General features: G+C 41.7%; 9 non-coding genes across 9 annotated transcripts; all 9 read right to left on the bottom strand.

The window, feature by feature from the left end:
* Positions 1 to 1,017: 1,017 nt before the first annotated feature.
* Positions 1,018 to 1,090, bottom strand: TRNAV-CAC (transfer RNA valine (anticodon CAC)). Its single transcript has one exon. It is a non-coding gene; the product is annotated as a tRNA-Val (tRNA).
* A 272-nt stretch (positions 1,091 to 1,362) lies between these two features.
* On the bottom strand, positions 1,363 to 1,434 carry TRNAP-UGG (transfer RNA proline (anticodon UGG)). Its single transcript has one exon. It is a non-coding gene; the product is annotated as a tRNA-Pro (tRNA).
* Positions 1,435 to 3,404: 1,970 nt separating this feature from the next.
* TRNAV-CAC (transfer RNA valine (anticodon CAC)) lies at positions 3,405 to 3,477 on the bottom strand. Its single transcript has one exon. It is a non-coding gene; the product is annotated as a tRNA-Val (tRNA).
* Positions 3,478 to 5,799: 2,322 nt separating this feature from the next.
* Positions 5,800 to 5,872, bottom strand: TRNAV-CAC (transfer RNA valine (anticodon CAC)). Its single transcript has one exon. It is a non-coding gene; the product is annotated as a tRNA-Val (tRNA).
* A 2,324-nt stretch (positions 5,873 to 8,196) lies between these two features.
* TRNAV-CAC (transfer RNA valine (anticodon CAC)) lies at positions 8,197 to 8,269 on the bottom strand. Its single transcript has one exon. It is a non-coding gene; the product is annotated as a tRNA-Val (tRNA).
* A 272-nt stretch (positions 8,270 to 8,541) lies between these two features.
* Positions 8,542 to 8,613, bottom strand: TRNAP-UGG (transfer RNA proline (anticodon UGG)). The gene has a single exon. It is a non-coding gene; the product is annotated as a tRNA-Pro (tRNA).
* Positions 8,614 to 10,583: 1,970 nt separating this feature from the next.
* TRNAV-CAC (transfer RNA valine (anticodon CAC)) lies at positions 10,584 to 10,656 on the bottom strand. Its single transcript has one exon. It is a non-coding gene; the product is annotated as a tRNA-Val (tRNA).
* A 272-nt stretch (positions 10,657 to 10,928) lies between these two features.
* On the bottom strand, positions 10,929 to 11,000 carry TRNAP-UGG (transfer RNA proline (anticodon UGG)). Its single transcript has one exon. It is a non-coding gene; the product is annotated as a tRNA-Pro (tRNA).
* Positions 11,001 to 12,970: 1,970 nt separating this feature from the next.
* TRNAV-CAC (transfer RNA valine (anticodon CAC)) lies at positions 12,971 to 13,043 on the bottom strand. The gene has a single exon. It is a non-coding gene; the product is annotated as a tRNA-Val (tRNA).
* Positions 13,044 to 18,125: the final 5,082 nt, after the last annotated feature.

Here is an 18,125-nt window from a genome sequence, read left to right as displayed (position 1 = left end):
CTTTTAGCTAACACATCACAATATGTGATGCTTGCCAAGAAAACACTACATTCTGGAGCGCTGATGATCAGAACATTCTGCTCCTGAAGGATAGAAAAGACAGCTTGATTGAAATAAAGTCTGTTTATATTGACGCTCTCTCTCTCCCTATATATACATACATGCGTACACACACACACACAGGTATGTCATGCATTTCTTCAGATTTGTTTCAACCATTTACCATTTATTGGAGAATCCCTACTTTTCAAGTGACTGCAAATGAAGTCATCTCTGGCACTTTTTGTGCAAAGTAAGAGACACACATGACACCTTTTTATAAAAGTCATCGGTTTCTTTGTTACTGTGTACTTTCAAAGCGTGGGGCTTTCACACGTCAGGTAAACCTGATTACCACTACACAACAAAAGCAGATGCAGCTTTCTTATCTATGTCGTGATAGAACAGTTGTGAATTGAGTAGAAGAAGGGCCCTGATGTGATACTTATTACATGCAGCCTGTAAGATAGTCAAACATGCAGGCTAGGAAGGAAGATGCAAATATCAATGTATTAGAAAAACACCTAAAGGCGAGTGATATGCTTTCATTCATGCATGGCTAGGAAAAATCGCCATACTGTTGCAAACATTCTTACACCACCAACTGGAAATAAATGATTCTGACATTAAACGTAAAGGTGACAATGCATTTGTATCATCACCTTGAGAAGGATCATCTTGGAATTGAGCCGAGGGCCTCTGCACTCAAAGCCAGAAACACTCCACTAAAATAAGATTCCTGTTGGTGCCAACAATTCTCCATGTTAATGCTTGTTCTAGGTGAGCAGTGAACCGATTGCAGGGCTCTTTTGAAAGCAAGGTCTGAGAACCAACAGATACATCCACACGCCGATTACTTTAGTGTTTTGAGAGAATTCCCTTTCTTGGAACGAGATTGCATGAAATAATCTTCAGGGCTTGGACAATTCCATGGCAAAACGGCACCTATCAACATTGTAGCCAACACAATATAACAACTGTTTCTGCCCGGTTTCGAACCGGGGACCTTTCGCGTGTGAGGCGAACGTGATAACCACTACACTACAGAAACAGATACCTACAGTTGATTTTTCTGTAATGAAACTGCTCCGAACTGGCTATTCCATGGGCCTCTGGCTTTAGATTTCTTTCATGCAACCTGCCCGACATCCCTAGCTGAACGCTCGTACATGCCATGCAAGACCAGATGTTTGGTATTAGCTCAGATTGGGCAGGGCTGAAGCATGAGACTCTAGCAAAGAATTATCCACTACTGCAAAGAAAAAATTGATGTTGGTTTTGAAACGCAAACTTCAAAACAACTTGAAAAGAGTACCAAGAAAAGGGCTCGTCCGGGATTTGAACCCGGGACCTCTCGCACCCAAAGCGAGAATCATACCCCTAGACCAACGAGCCCTCAAAATCCTCTTACCGCTCAAAAGCTAATACCGGCTCTAAGCCCGCAATGAAGATCATGCTGGTATCTTTATGATGCTTGGTCTGTGAATACGCATGAAAGTCAGTCTCAACTTACCCTTTCTCAAACGATAGCACTATCATTTACAAGTGTCTCCTTTTATTCCGTCCCAGCTTTGGACACGTCTTACAGGAAGTCAGCCCTTATTTATATATTTCTGCAGTGGCTGAAGCTTAATGAGAAAGAGTAACAAGTTGTTCATAACAACATAAGAAACACATTGTGCATTTTCTCTCAAATACTCCTTCACTTTGTGCCAAAAGAAATACCAAGGTGAATACCTAGGCCACAGATTCAAGCTAAAGATCTTCCTGGTGAAGGCAAGGCGCAATAAAAACTGCATATCGCTGGACTAAAGCATTCCTTGCATAGCCTCTAACATCATAACATAACTGAGCTGCTAGCAGCAAGCTAACCAATACCTTTCTGAAATGAGAATGACATGTGCTTATCTGCTCAATCAGTGCTCAATCAGGCGAGATTTAGAAAAGGTGGAAAGGGTCCAAGTGGATGCCCCTTCCTTTTTAGGGTGGGTCCTGCTGACTATCATAGGATTGCTTGTAAAAGTGGTCAGGGTCAGAGGAAAAGCTGCCAACACTTCTTAGCGTTCTCTATAGATGCAGCCATTTTCTGTGACTGTAATTTCGGCCTTTTCCCAGAAGTCTCTATTCTGCCTTTGCAAATTAACAAAAGCAGTGCTTATTCCTCACTTGCTCAAAGGTCCTTCCTGTCCAGAAAGCTCTGATTAAGCATGCTTATTTTCTTTTTCTGGGATATTTTAAATTGTTTCGCTGTCCAGTCTGTGGCAGTAGAAAGCTGCTTATGATGCCAGGTTTTGATGAATCCCCAAGGTACAAGTACAGAGGAATATATCAGTCTCTAGGATATGGAACTTTTAGCTAACACATCACAATATGTGATGCTTGCCAAGAAAACACTACATTCTGGAGCGCTGATGATCAGAACATTCTGCTCCTGAAGGATAGAAAAGACAGCTTGATTGAAATAAAGTCTGTTTATATTGACGCTCTCTCTCTCCCTATATATACATACATGCGTACACACACACACACAGGTATGTCATGCATTTCTTCAGATTTGTTTCAACCATTTACCATTTATTGGAGAATCCCTACTTTTCAAGTGACTGCAAATGAAGTCATCTCTGGCACTTTTTGTGCAAAGTAAGAGACACACATGACACCTTTTTATAAAAGTCATCGGTTTCTTTGTTACTGTGTACTTTCAAAGCGTGGGGCTTTCACACGTCAGGTAAACCTGATTACCACTACACAACAAAAGCAGATGCAGCTTTCTTATCTATGTCGTGATAGAACAGTTGTGAATTGAGTAGAAGAAGGGCCCTGATGTGATACTTATTACATGCAGCCTGTAAGATAGTCAAACATGCAGGCTAGGAAGGAAGATGCAAATATCAATGTATTAGAAAAACACCTAAAGGCGAGTGATATGCTTTCATTCATGCATGGCTAGGAAAAATCGCCATACTGTTGCAAACATTCTTACACCACCAACTGGAAATAAATGATTCTGACATTAAACGTAAAGGTGACAATGCATTTGTATCATCACCTTGAGAAGGATCATCTTGGAATTGAGCCGAGGGCCTCTGCACTCAAAGCCAGAAACACTCCACTAAAATAAGATTCCTGTTGGTGCCAACAATTCTCCATGTTAATGCTTGTTCTAGGTGAGCAGTGAACCGATTGCAGGGCTCTTTTGAAAGCAAGGTCTGAGAACCAACAGATACATCCACACGCTGATTACTTTAGTGTTTTGAGAGAATTCCCTTTCTTGGAACGAGATTGCATGAAATAATCTTCAGGGCTTGGACAATTCCATGGCAAAACGGCACCTATCAACATTGTAGCCAACACAATATAACAACTGTTTCTGCCCGGTTTCGAACCGGGGACCTTTCGCGTGTGAGGCGAACGTGATAACCACTACACTACAGAAACAGATACCTACAGTTGATTTTTCTGTAATGAAACTGCTCCGAACTGGCTATTCCATGGGCCTCTGGCTTTAGATTTCTTTCATGCAACCTGCCCGACATCCCTAGCTGAACGCTCGCACATGCCATGCAAGACCAGATGTTTGGTATTAGCTCAGACTGGGCAGGGCTGAAGCATGAGACTCTAGCAAAGAATTATCACTACTGCAAAGAAAAAATTGATGTTGGTTTTGAAACGCAAACTTCAAAACAACTTGAAAAGAGTACCAAGAAAAGGGCTCGTCCGGGATTTGAACCCGGGACCTCTCGCACCCAAAGTGAGAATCATACCCCTAGACCAACGAGCCCTCAAAATCCTCTTACCTCTCAAAAGCTAATAACGGCTCTAAGCCCGCAATGAAGATCATGCTGGTATCTTTATGATGCTTGGTCTGTGAATACGCATGAAAGTCAATCTCAACTTACCCTTTCTCAAACGATAGCACTATCATTTACAAGTGTCTCCTTTTATTCCGTCCCAGCTTTGGACACGTCTTACAGGAAGTCAGCCCTTATTTATATATTTCTGCAGTGGCTGAAGCTTAATGAGAAAGAGTAACAAGTTGTTCATAACAGCATAAGAAACACATTGTGCATTTTCTCTCAAATACTCCTTCACTTTGTGCCAAAAGAAATACCAAGGTGAATACCTAGGCCACAGATTCAAGCTAAAGATCTTCCTGCTGAATGCAAGGCGCAATAAAAACTGCATATCGCTGGACTAAAGCATTCCTTGCATAGCCTCTAACATCATAACATAACTGAGCTGCTAGCAGCAAGCTAACCAATACCTTTCTGAAATGAGAATGACATGTGCTTATCTGCTCAATCAGTGCTCAATTGGCTCGATCAGGCGAGATTTAGAAAAGGTGGAAAGGGTCCAAGTGGATGCCCCTTCCTTTTTAGGGTGGGTCCTGCTGACTATCATAGGATTGCTTGTAAAAGTGGCCAGGGTCAGAGGAAAAGCTGCCAACACTTCTTAGCGTTCTCTATAGATGCAGCCATTTTCTGTGACTGTAATTTCGGCCTTTTCCCAGAAATCTCTATTCTGCCTATGCAAATTAACAAAAGCAGTGCTTATTCCTCACTTGCTCAAATGTCCTTCCTGTCCAGAAAGCTCTGATTAAGCATGCTTATTTTCTTTTTCTGGGATATTTTAAATTGTTTCGCTGTCCAGTCTGTGGCAGTAGAAAGCTGCTTATGATGCCAGGTTTTGATGAATCCCCAAGGTACAAGTACAGAGGAATATATCAGTCTCTAGGATATGGAACTTTTAGCTAACACATCACAATATGTGATGCTTGCCAAGAAAACACTACATTCTGGAGCGCTGATGATCAGAACATTCTGCTCCTGAAGGATAGAAAAGACAGCTTGATTGAAATAAAGTCTGTTTATATTGACGCTCTCTCTCTCCCTATATATACATACATGCGTACACACACACACACAGGTATGTCATGCATTTCTTCAGATTTGTTTCAACCATTTACCATTTATTGGAGAATCCCTACTTTTCAAGTGACTGCAAATGAAGTCATCTCTGGCACTTTTTGTGCAAAGTAAGAGACACACATGACACCTTTTTATAAAAGTCATCGGTTTCTTTGTTACTGTGTACTTTCAAAGCATGGGGCTTTCACACGTCAGGTAAACCTGATTACCACTACACAACAAAAGCAGATGCAGCTTTCTTATCTATGTCGTGATAGAACAGTTGTGAATTGAGTAGAAGAAGGGCCCTGATGTGATACTTATTACATGCAGCCTGTAAGATAGTCAAACATGCAGGCTAAGAAGGAAGATGCAAATATCAATGTATTAGAAAAACACCTAAAGGCGAGTGATATGCTTTCATTCATGCATGGCTAGGAAAAATCGCCATACTGTTGCAAACATTCTTACACCACCAACTGGAAATAAATGATTCTGACATTAAACGTAAAGGTGACAATGCATTTGTATCATCACCTTGAGAAGGATCATCTTGGAATTGAGCCGAGGGCCTCTGCACTCAAAGCCAGAAACACTCCACTAAAATAAGATTCCTGTTGGTGCCAAAAATTCTCCATGTTAATGCTTGTTCTAGGTGAGCAGTGAACCGATTGCAGGGCTCTTTTGAAAGCAAGGTCTGAGAACCAACAGATACATCCACACGCCGATTACTTTAGTGTTTTGAGAGAATTCCCTTTCTTGGAACGAGATTGCATGAAATAATCTTCAGGGCTTGGACAATTCCATGGCAAAACGGCACCTATCAACATTGTAGCCAACACAATATAACAACTGTTTCTGCCCGGTTTCGAACCGGGGACCTTTCGCGTGTGAGGCGAACGTGATAACCACTACACTACAGAAACAGATACCTACAGTTGATTTTTCTGTAATGAAACTGCTCCGAACTGGCTATTCCATGGGCCTCTGGCTTTAGATTTCTTTCATGCAACCTGCCCGACATCCCTAGCTGAACGCTCGTACATGCCATGCAAGACCAGATGTTTGGTATTAGCTCAGACTGGGCAGGGCTGAAGCATGAGACTCTAGCAAAGAATTATCCACTACTGCAAAGAAAAAATTGATGTTGGTTTTGAAACGCAAACTTCAAAACAACTTGAAAAGAGTACCAAGAAAAGGGCTCGTCCGGGATTTGAACCCAGGACCTCTCGCACCCAAAGCGAGAATCATACCCCTAGACCAACGAGCCCTCAAAATCCTCTTACCTCTCAAAAGCTAATACCGGCTCTAAGCCCGCAATGAAGATCATGCTGGTATCTTTATGATGCTTGGTCTGTGAATACGCATGAAAGTCAGTCTCAACTTACCCTTTCTCAAACGATAGCACTATCATTTACAAGTGTCTCCTTTTATTCCGTCCCAGCTTTGGACACGTCTTACAGGAAGTCAGCCCTTATTTATATATTTCTGCAGTGGCTGAAGCTTAATGAGAAAGAGTAACAAGTTGTTCATAACAACATAAGAAACACATTGTGCATTTTCTCTCAAATACTCCTTCACTTTGTGCCAAAAGAAATACCAAGGTGAATACCTAGGCCACAGATTCAAGCTAAAGATCTTCCTGCTGAATGCAAGGCGCAATAAAAACTGCATATCGCTGGACTAAAGCATTCCTTGCATAGCCTCTAACATCATAACATAACTGAGCTGCTAGCAGCAAGCTAACCAATACCTTTCTGAAATGAGAATGACATGTGCTTATCTGCTCAATCAGTGCTCAATCAGGCTCGATCAGGCGAGATTTAGAAAAGGTGGAAAGGGTCCAAGTGGATGCCCCTTCCTTTTTAGGGTGGGTCCTGCTCACTATCATAGGATTGCTTGTAAAAGTGGCCAGGGTCAGAGGAAAAGCTGCCAACACTTCTTAGCGTTCTCTATAGATGCAGCCATTTTCTGTGACTGTAATTTCGGCCTTTTCCCAGAAGTCTCTATTCTGCCTATGCAAATTAACAAAAGCAGTGCTTATTCCTCACTTGCTCAAATGTCCTTCCTGTCCAGAAAGCTCTGATTAAGCATGCTTATTTTCTTTTTCTGGGATATTTTAAATTGTTTCGCTGTCCAGTCTGTGGCAGTAGAAAGCTGCTTATGATGCCAGGTTTTGATGAATCCCCAAGGTACAAGTACAGAGGAATATATCAGTCTCTAGGATATGGAACTTTTAGCTAACACATCACAATATGTGATGCTTGCCAAGAAAACACTACATTCTGGAGCGCTGATGATCAGAACATTCTGCTCCTGAAGGATAGAAAAGACAGCTTGATTGAAATAAAGTCTGTTTATATTGACGCTCTCTCTCTCCCTATATATACATACATGCGTACACACACACACACAGGTATGTCATGCATTTCTTCAGATTTGTTTCAACCATTTACCATTTATTGGAGAATCCCTACTTTTCAAGTGACTGCAAATGAAGTCATCTCTGGCACTTTTTGTGCAAAGTAAGAGACACACATGACACCTTTTTATAAAAGTCATCGGTTTCTTTGTTACTGTGTACTTTCAAAGCGTGGGGCTTTCACACGTCAGGTAAACCTGATTACCACTACACAACAAAAGCAGATGCAGCTTTCTTATCTATGTCGTGATAGAACAGTTGTGAATTGAGTAGAAGAAGGGCCCTGATGTGATACTTATTACATGCAGCCTGTAAGATAGTCAAACATGCAGGCTAGGAAGGAAGATGCAAATATCAATGTATTAGAAAAACACCTAAAGGCGAGTGATATGCTTTCATTCATGCATGGCTAGGAAAAATCGCCATACTGTTGCAAACATTCTTACACCACCAACTGGAAATAAATGATTCTGACATTAAACGTAAAGGTGACAATGCATTTGTATCATCACCTTGAGAAGGATCATCTTGGAATTGAGCCGAGGGCCTCTGCACTCAAAGCCAGAAACACTCCACTAAAATAAGATTCCTGTTGGTGCCAACAATTCTCCATGTTAATGCTTGTTCTAGGTGAGCAGTGAACCGATTGCAGGGCTCTTTTGAAAGCAAGGTCTGAGAACCAACAGATACATCCACACGCCGATTACTTTAGTGTTTTGAGAGAATTCCCTTTCTTGGAACGAGATTGCATGAAATAATCTTCAGGGCTTGGACAATTCCATGGCAAAACGGCACCTATCAACATTGTAGCCAACACAATATAACAACTGTTTCTGCCCGGTTTCGAACCGGGGACCTTTCGCGTGTGAGGCGAACGTGATAACCACTACACTACAGAAACAGATACCTACAGTTGATTTTTCTGTAATGAAACTGCTCCGAACTGGCTATTCCATGGGCCTCTGGCTTTAGATTTCTTTCATGCAACCTGCCCGACATCCCTAGCTGAACGCTCGTACATGCCATGCAAGACCAGATGTTTGGTATTAGCTCAGATTGGGCAGGGCTGAAGCATGAGACTCTAGCAAAGAATTATCCACTACCGCAAAGAAAAAATTGATGTTGGTTTTGAAACGCAAACTTCAAAACAACTTGAAAAGAGTACCAAGAAAAGGGCTCGTCCGGGATTTGAACCCGGGACCTCTCGCACCCAAAGCGAGAATCATACCCCTAGACCAACGAGCCCTCAAAATCCTCTTACCGCTCAAAAGCTAATACCGGCTCTAAGCCCGCAATGAAGATCATGCTGGTATCTTTATGATGCTTGGTCTGTGAATACGCATGAAAGTCAGTCTCAACTTACCCTTTCTCAAACGATAGCACTATCATTTACAAGTGTCTCCTTTTATTCCGTCCCAGCTTTGGACACGTCTTACAGGAAGTCAGCCCTTATTTATATATTTCTGCAGTGGCTGAAGCTTAATGAGAAAGAGTAACAAGTTGTTCATAATAACATAAGAAACACATTGTGCATTTTCTCTCAAATACTCCTTCACTTTGTGCCAAAAGAAATACCAAGGTGAATACCTAGGCCACAGATTCAAGCTAAAGATCTTCCTGGTGAAGGCAAGGCGCAATAAAAACTGCATATCGCTGGACTAAAGCATTCCTTGCATAGCCTCTAACATCATAACATAACTGAGCTGCTAGCAGCAAGCTAACCAATACCTTTCTGAAATGAGAATGACATGTGCTTATCTGCTCAATCAGTGCTCAATCAGGCGAGATTTAGAAAAGGTGGAAAGGGTCCAAGTGGATGCCCCTTCCTTTTTAGGGTGGGTCCTGCTGACTATCATAGGATTGCTTGTAAAAGTGGTCAGGGTCAGAGGAAAAGCTGCCAACACTTCTTAGCGTTCTCTATAGATGCAGCCATTTTCTGTGACTGTAATTTCGGCCTTTTCCCAGAAGTCTCTATTCTGCCTATGCAAATTAACAAAAGCAGTGCTTATTCCTCACTTGCTCAAAGGTCCTTCCTGTCCAGAAAGCTCTGATTAAGCATGCTTATTTTCTTTTTCTGGGATATTTTAAATTGTTTCGCTGTCCAGTCTGTGGCAGTAGAAAGCTGCTTATGATGCCAGGTTTTGATGAATCCCCAAGGTACAAGTACAGAGGAATATATCAGTCTCTAGGATATGGAACTTTTAGCTAACACATCACAATATGTGATGCTTGCCAAGAAAACACTACATTCTGGAGCGCTGATGATCAGAACATTCTGCTCCTGAAGGATAGAAAAGACAGCTTGATTGAAATAAAGTCTGTTTATATTGACGCTCTCTCTCTCCCTATATATACATACATGCGTACACACACACACACAGGTATGTCATGCATTTCTTCAGATTTGTTTCAACCATTTACCATTTATTGGAGAATCCCTACTTTTCAAGTGACTGCAAATGAAGTCATCTCTGGCACTTTTTGTGCAAAGTAAGAGACACACATGACACCTTTTTATAAAAGTCATCGGTTTCTTTGTTACTGTGTACTTTCAAAGCGTGGGGCTTTCACACGTCAGGTAAACCTGATTACCACTACACAACAAAAGCAGATGCAGCTTTCTTATCTATGTCGTGATAGAACAGTTGTGAATTGAGTAGAAGAAGGGCCCTGATGTGATACTTATTACATGCAGCCTGTAAGATAGTCAAACATGCAGGCTAGGAAGGAAGATGCAAATATCAATGTATTAGAAAAACACCTAAAGGCGAGTGATATGCTTTCATTCATGCATGGCTAGGAAAAATCGCCATACTGTTGCAAACATTCTTACACCACCAACTGGAAATAAATGATTCTGACATTAAACGTAAAGGTGACAATGCATTTGTATCATCACCTTGAGAAGGATCATCTTGGAATTGAGCCGAGGGCCTCTGCACTCAAAGCCAGAAACACTCCACTAAAATAAGATTCCTGTTGGTGCCAACAATTCTCCATGTTAATGCTTGTTCTAGGTGAGCAGTGAACCGATTGCAGGGCTCTTTTGAAAGCAAGGTCTGAGAACCAACAGATACATCCACACGCCGATTACTTTAGTGTTTTGAGAGAATTCCCTTTCTTGGAACGAGATTGCATGAAATAATCTTCAGGGCTTGGACAATTCCATGGCAAAACGGCACCTATCAACATTGTAGCCAACACAATATAACAACTGTTTCTGCCCGGTTTCGAACCGGGGACCTTTCGCGTGTGAGGCGAACGTGATAACCACTACACTACAGAAACAGATACCTACAGTTGATTTTTCTGTAATGAAACTGCTCCGAACTGGCTATTCCATGGGCCTCTGGCTTTAGATTTCTTTCATGCAACCTGCCCGACATCCCTAGCTGAACGCTCGTACATGCCATGCAAGACCAGATGTTTGGTATTAGCTCAGATTGGGCAGGGCTGAAGCATGAGACTCTAGCAAAGAATTATCCACTACTGCAAAGAAAAAATTGATGTTGGTTTTGAAACGCAAACTTCAAAACAACTTGAAAAGAGTACCAAGAAAAGGGCTCGTCCGGGATTTGAACCCGGGACCTCTCGCACCCAAAGCGAGAATCATACCCCTAGACCAACGAGCCCTCAAAATCCTCTTACCGCTCAAAAGCTAATACCGGCTCTAAGCCCGCAATGAAGATCATGCTGGTATCTTTATGATGCTTGGTCTGTGAATACGCATGAAAGTCAGTCTCAACTTACCCTTTCTCAAACGATAGCACTATCATTTACAAGTGTCTCCTTTTATTCCGTCCCAGCTTTGGACACGTCTTACAGGAAGTCAGCCCTTATTTATATATTTCTGCAGTGGCTGAAGCTTAATGAGAAAGAGTAACAAGTTGTTCATAATAACATAAGAAACACATTGTGCATTTTCTCTCAAATACTCCTTCACTTTGTGCCAAAAGAAATACCAAGGTGAATACCTAGGCCACAGATTCAAGCTAAAGATCTTCCTGGTGAAGGCAAGGCGCAATAAAAACTGCATATCGCTGGACTAAAGCATTCCTTGCATAGCCTCTAACATCATAACATAACTGAGCTGCTAGCAGCAAGCTAACCAATACCTTTCTGAAATGAGAATGACATGTGCTTATCTGCTCAATCAGTGCTCAATCAGGCGAGATTTAGAAAAGGTGGAAAGGGTCCAAGTGGATGCCCCTTCCTTTTTAGGGTGGGTCCTGCTGACTATCATAGGATTGCTTGTAAAAGTGGTCAGGGTCAGAGGAAAAGCTGCCAACACTTCTTAGCGTTCTCTATAGATGCAGCCATTTTCTGTGACTGTAATTTCGGCCTTTTCCCAGAAGTCTCTATTCTGCCTATGCAAATTAACAAAAGCAGTGCTTATTCCTCACTTGCTCAAAGGTCCTTCCTGTCCAGAAAGCTCTGATTAAGCATGCTTATTTTCTTTTTCTGGGATATTTTAAATTGTTTCGCTGTCCAGTCTGTGGCAGTAGAAAGCTGCTTATGATGCCAGGTTTTGATGAATCCCCAAGGTACAAGTACAGAGGAATATATCAGTCTCTAGGATATGGAACTTTTAGCTAACACATCACAATATGTGATGCTTGCCAAGAAAACACTACATTCTGGAGCGCTGATGATCAGAACATTCTGCTCCTGAAGGATAGAAAAGACAGCTTGATTGAAATAAAGTCTGTTTATATTGACGCTCTCTCTCTCCCTATATATACATACATGCGTACACACACACACACAGGTATGTCATGCATTTCTTCAGATTTGTTTCAACCATTTACCATTTATTGGAGAATCCCTACTTTTCAAGTGACTGCAAATGAAGTCATCTCTGGCACTTTTTGTGCAAAGTAAGAGACACACATGACACCTTTTTATAAAAGTCATCGGTTTCTTTGTTACTGTGTACTTTCAAAGCGTGGGGCTTTCACACGTCAGGTAAACCTGATTACCACTACACAACAAAAGCAGATGCAGCTTTCTTATCTATGTCGTGATAGAACAGTTGTGAATTGAGTAGAAGAAGGGCCCTGATGTGATACTTATTACATGCAGCCTGTAAGATAGTCAAACATGCAGGCTAGGAAGGAAGATGCAAATATCAATGTATTAGAAAAACACCTAAAGGCGAGTGATATGCTTTCATTCATGCATGGCTAGGAAAAATCGCCATACTGTTGCAAACATTCTTACACCACCAACTGGAAATAAATGATTCTGACATTAAACGTAAAGGTGACAATGCATTTGTATCATCACCTTGAGAAGGATCATCTTGGAATTGAGCCGAGGGCCTCTGCACTCAAAGCCAGAAACACTCCACTAAAATAAGATTCCTGTTGGTGCCAACAATTCTCCATGTTAATGCTTGTTCTAGGTGAGCAGTGAACCGATTGCAGGGCTCTTTTGAAAGCAAGGTCTGAGAACCAACAGATACATCCACACGCTGATTACTTTAGTGTTTTGAGAGAATTCCCTTTCTTGGAACGAGATTGCATGAAATAATCTTCAGGGCTTGGACAATTCCATGGCAAAACGGCACCTATCAACATTGTAGCCAACACAATATAACAACTGTTTCTGCCCGGTTTCGAACCGGGGACCTTTCGCGTGTGAGGCGAACGTGATAACCACTACACTACAGAAACAGATACCTACAGTTGATTTTTCTGTAATGAAACTGCTCCGAACTGGCTATTCCATGGGCCTCTGGCTTTAGATTTCTTTCATGCAACCTGCCCGACATCCCTAGCTGAACGCTCGCACATGCCATGCAAGACCAGATGTTTGGTATTAGCTCAGACTGGGCAGGGCTGAAGCATGAGACTCTAGCAAAGAATTATCCACTACTGCAAAGAAAAAATTGATGTTGGTTTTGAAACGCAAACTTCAAAACAACTTGAAAAGAGTACCAAGAAAAGGGCTCGTCCGGGATTTGAACCCGGGACCTCTCGCACCCAAAGTGAGAATCATACCCCTAGACCAACGAGCCCTCAAAATCCTCTTACCTCTCAAAAGCTAATAACGGCTCTAAGCCCGCAATGAAGATCATGCTGGTATCTTTATGATGCTTGGTCTGTGAATACGCATGAAAGTCAGTCTCAACTTACCCTTTCTCAAACGATAGCACTATCATTTACAAGTGTCTCCTTTTATTCCGTCCCAGCTTTGGACACGTCTTACAGGAAGTCAGCCCTTATTTATATATTTCTGCAGTGGCTGAAGCTTAATGAGAAAGAGTAACAAGTTGTTCATAACAGCATAAGAAACACATTGTGCATTTTCTCTCAAATACTCCTTCACTTTGTGCCAAAAGAAATACCAAGGTGAATACCTAGGCCACAGATTCAAGCTAAAGATCTTCCTGCTGAATGCAAGGCGCAATAAAAACTGCATATCGCTGGACTAAAGCATTCCTTGCATAGCCTCTAACATCATAACATAACTGAGCTGCTAGCAGCAAGCTAACCAATACCTTTCTGAAATGAGAATGACATGTGCTTATCTGCTCAATCAGTGCTCAATTGGCTCGATCAGGCGAGATTTAGAAAAGGTGGAAAGGGTCCAAGTGGATGCCCCTTCCTTTTTAGGGTGGGTCCTGCTGACTATCATAGGATTGCTTGTAAAAGTGGCCAGGGTCAGAGGAAAAGCTGCCAACACTTCTTAGCGTTCTCTATAGATGCAGCCATTTTCTGTGACTGTAATTTCGGCCTTTTCCCAGAAATCTCTATTCTGCCTATGCAAATTAACAAAAGCAGTGCTTATTCCTCACTTGCTCAAATGTCCTTCCTGTCCAGAAAGCTCTGATTAAGCATGCTTATTTTCTTTTTCTGGGATATTTTAAATTGTTTCGCTGTCCAGTCTGTGGCAGTAGAAAGCTGCTTATGATGCCAGGTTTTGATGAATCCCCAAGGTACAAGTACAGAGGAATATATCAGTCTCTAGGATATGGAACTTTTAGCTAACACATCACAATATGTAATGCTTGCCAAGAAAACACTACATTCTGGAGCGCTGATGATCAGAACATTCTGCTCCTGAAGGATAGAAAAGACAGCTTGATTGAAATAAAGTCTGTTTATATTGACGCTCTCTCTCTCCCTATATATACATACATGCGTACACACACACACACAGGTATGTCATGCATTTCTTCAGATTTGTTTCAACCATTTACCATTTATTGGAGAATCCCTACTTTTCAAGTGACTGCAAATGAAGTCATCTCTGGCACTTTTTGTGCAAAGTAAGAGACACACATGACACCTTTTTATAAAAGTCATCGGTTTCTTTGTTACTGTGTACTTTCAAAGCATGGGGCTTTCACACGTCAGGTAAACCTGATTACCACTACACAACAAAAGCAGATGCAGCTTTCTTATCTATGTCGTGATAGAACAGTTGTGAATTGAGTAGAAGAAGGGCCCTGATGTGATACTTATTACATGCAGCCTGTAAGATAGTCAAACATGCAGGCTAAGAAGGAAGATGCAAATATCAATGTATTAGAAAAACACCTAAAGGCGAGTGATATGCTTTCATTCATGCATGGCTAGGAAAAATCGCCATACTGTTGCAAACATTCTTACACCACCAACTGGAAATAAATGATTCTGACATTAAACGTAAAGGTGACAATGCATTTGTATCATCACCTTGAGAAGGATCATCTTGGAATTGAGCCGAGGGCCTCTGCACTCAAAGCCAGAAACACTCCACTAAAATAAGATTCCTGTTGGTGCCAACAATTCTCCATGTTAATGCTTGTTCTAGGTGAGCAGTGAACCGATTGCAGGGCTCTTTTGAAAGCAAGGTCTGAGAACCAACAGATACATCCACACGCCGATTACTTTAGTGTTTTGAGAGAATTCCCTTTCTTGGAACGAGATTGCATGAAATAATCTTCAGGGCTTGGACAATTCCATGGCAAAACGGCACCTATCAACATTGTAGCCAACACAATATAACAACTGTTTCTGCTCGGTTTCGAACCGGGGACCTTTCGCGTGTGAGGCGAACGTGATAACCACTACACTACAGAAACAGATACCTACAGTTGATTTTTCTGTAATGAAACTGCTCCGAACTGGCTATTCCATGGGCCTCTGGCTTTAGATTTCTTTCATGCAACCTGCCCGACATCCCTAGCTGAACGCTCGTACATGCCATGCAAGACCAGATGTTTGGTATTAGCTCAGACTGGGCAGGGCTGAAGCATGAGACTCTAGCAAAGAATTATCCACTACTGCAAAGAAAAAATTGATGTTGGTATTGAAACGCAAACTTCAAAACAACTTGAAAAGAGTACCAAGAAAAGGGCTCGTCCGGGATTTGAACCCAGGACCTCTCGCACCCAAAGCGAGAATCATACCCCTAGACCAACGAGCCCTCAAAATCCTCCTACCTCTCAAAAGCTAATAACGGCTCTAAGCCCGCAATGAAGATCATGCTGGTATCTTTATGATGCTTGGTCTGTGAATACGCATGAAAGTCAGTCTCAACTTACCCTTTCTCAAACGATAGCACTATCATTTACAAGTGTCTCCTTTTATTCCGTCCCAGCTTTGGACACGTCTTACAGGAAGTCAGCCCTTATTTATATATTTCTGCAGTGGCTGAAGCTTAATGAGAAAGAGTAACAAGTTGTTCATAACAGCATAAGAAACACATTGTGCATTTTCTCTCAAATACTCCTTCACTTTGTGCCAAAAGAAATACCAAGGTGAATACCTAGGCCACAGATTCAAGCTAAAGATCTTCCTGCTGAATGCAAGGCGCAATAAAAACTGCATATCGCTGGACTAAAGCATTCCTTGCATAGCCTCTAACATCATAACATAACTGAGCTGCTAGCAGCAAGCTAACCAATACCTTTCTGAAATGAGAATGACATGTGCTTATCTGCTCAATCAGTGCTCAATTGGCTCGATCAGGCGAGATTTAGAAAAGGTGGAAAGGGTCCAAGTGGATGCCCCTTCCTTTTTAGGGTGGGTCCTGCTGACTATCATAGGATTGCTTGTAAAAGTGGCCAGGGTCAGAGGAAAAGCTGCCAACACTTCTTAGCGTTCTCTATAGATGCAGCCATTTTCTGTGACTGTAATTTCGGCCTTTTCCCAGAAATCTCTATTCTGCCTATGCAAATTAACAAAAGCAGTGCTTATTCCTCACTTGCTCAAATGTCCTTCCTGTCCAGAAAGCTCTGATTAAGCATGCTTATTTTCTTTTTCTGGGATATTTTAAATTGTTTCGCTGTCCAGTCTGTGGCAGTAGAAAGCTGCTTATGATGCCAGGTTTTGATGAATCCCCAAGGTACAAGTACAGAGGAATATATCAGTCTCTAGGATATGGAACTTTTAGCTAACACATCACAATATGTGATGCTTGCCAAGAAAACACTACATTCTGGAGCGCTGATGATCAGAACATTCTGCTCCTGAAGGATAGAAAAGACAGCTTGATTGAAATAAAGTCTGTTTATATTGACGCTCTCTCTCTCCCTATATATACATACATGCGTACACACACACACACAGGTATGTCATGCATTTCTTCAGATTTGTTTCAACCATTTACCATTTATTGGAGAATCCCTACTTTTCAAGTGACTGCAAATGAAGTCATCTCTGGCACTTTTTGTGCAAAGTAAGAGACACACATGACACCTTTTTATAAAAGTCATCGGTTTCTTTGTTACTGTGTACTTTCAAAGCATGGGGCTTTCACACGTCAGGTAAACCTGATTACCACTACACAACAAAAGCAGATGCAGCTTTCTTATCTATGTCGTGATAGAACAGTTGTGAATTGAGTAGAAGAAGGGCCCTGATGTGATACTTATTACATGCAGCCTGTAAGATAGTCAAACATGCAGGCTAAGAAGGAAGATGCAAATATCAATGTATTAGAAAAACACCTAAAGGCGAGTGATATGCTTTCATTCATGCATGGCTAGGAAAAATCGCCATACTGTTGCAAACATTCTTACACCACCAACTGGAAATAAATGATTCTGACATTAAACGTAAAGGTGACAATGCATTTGTATCATCACCTTGAGAAGGATCATCTTGGAATTGAGCCGAGGGCCTCTGCACTCAAAGCCAGAAACACTCCACTAAAATAAGATTCCTGTTGGTGCCAACAATTCTCCATGTTAATGCTTGTTCTAGGTGAGCAGTGAACCGATTGCAGGGCTCTTTTGAAAGCAAGGTCTGAGAACCAACAGATACATCCACACGCCGATTACTTTAGTGTTTTGAGAGAATTCCCTTTCTTGGAACGAGATTGCATGAAATAATCTTCAGGGCTTGGACAATTCCATGGCAAAACGGCACCTATCAACATTGTAGCCAACACAATATAACAACTGTTTCTGCCCAGTTTCGAACCGGGGACCTTTCGCGTGTGAGGCGAACGTGATAACCACTACACTACAGAAACAGATACCTACAGTTGATTTTTCTGTAATGAAACTGCTCCGAACTGGCTATTCCATGGGCCTCTGGCTTTAGATTTCTTTCATGCAACCTGCCCGACATCCCTAGCTGAACGCTCGTACATGCCATGCAAGACCAGATGTTTGGTATTAGCTCAGACTGGGCAGGGCTGAAGCATGAGACTCTAGCAAAGAATTATCCACTACTGCAAAGAAAAAATTGATGTTGGTATTGAAACGCAAACTTCAAAACAACTTGAAAAGAGTACCAAGAGAAGGGCTCGTCCGGGATTTG

Source organism: Triturus cristatus, chromosome 8 (assembly GCF_964204655.1).
Source record: "Triturus cristatus chromosome 8, aTriCri1.1, whole genome shotgun sequence".
NCBI lineage: Eukaryota > Metazoa > Chordata > Amphibia > Caudata > Salamandridae > Triturus > Triturus cristatus.
Note: the sequence above shows the minus strand (reverse complement) of the source record. Positions and strands in the feature narration are given on the sequence as shown.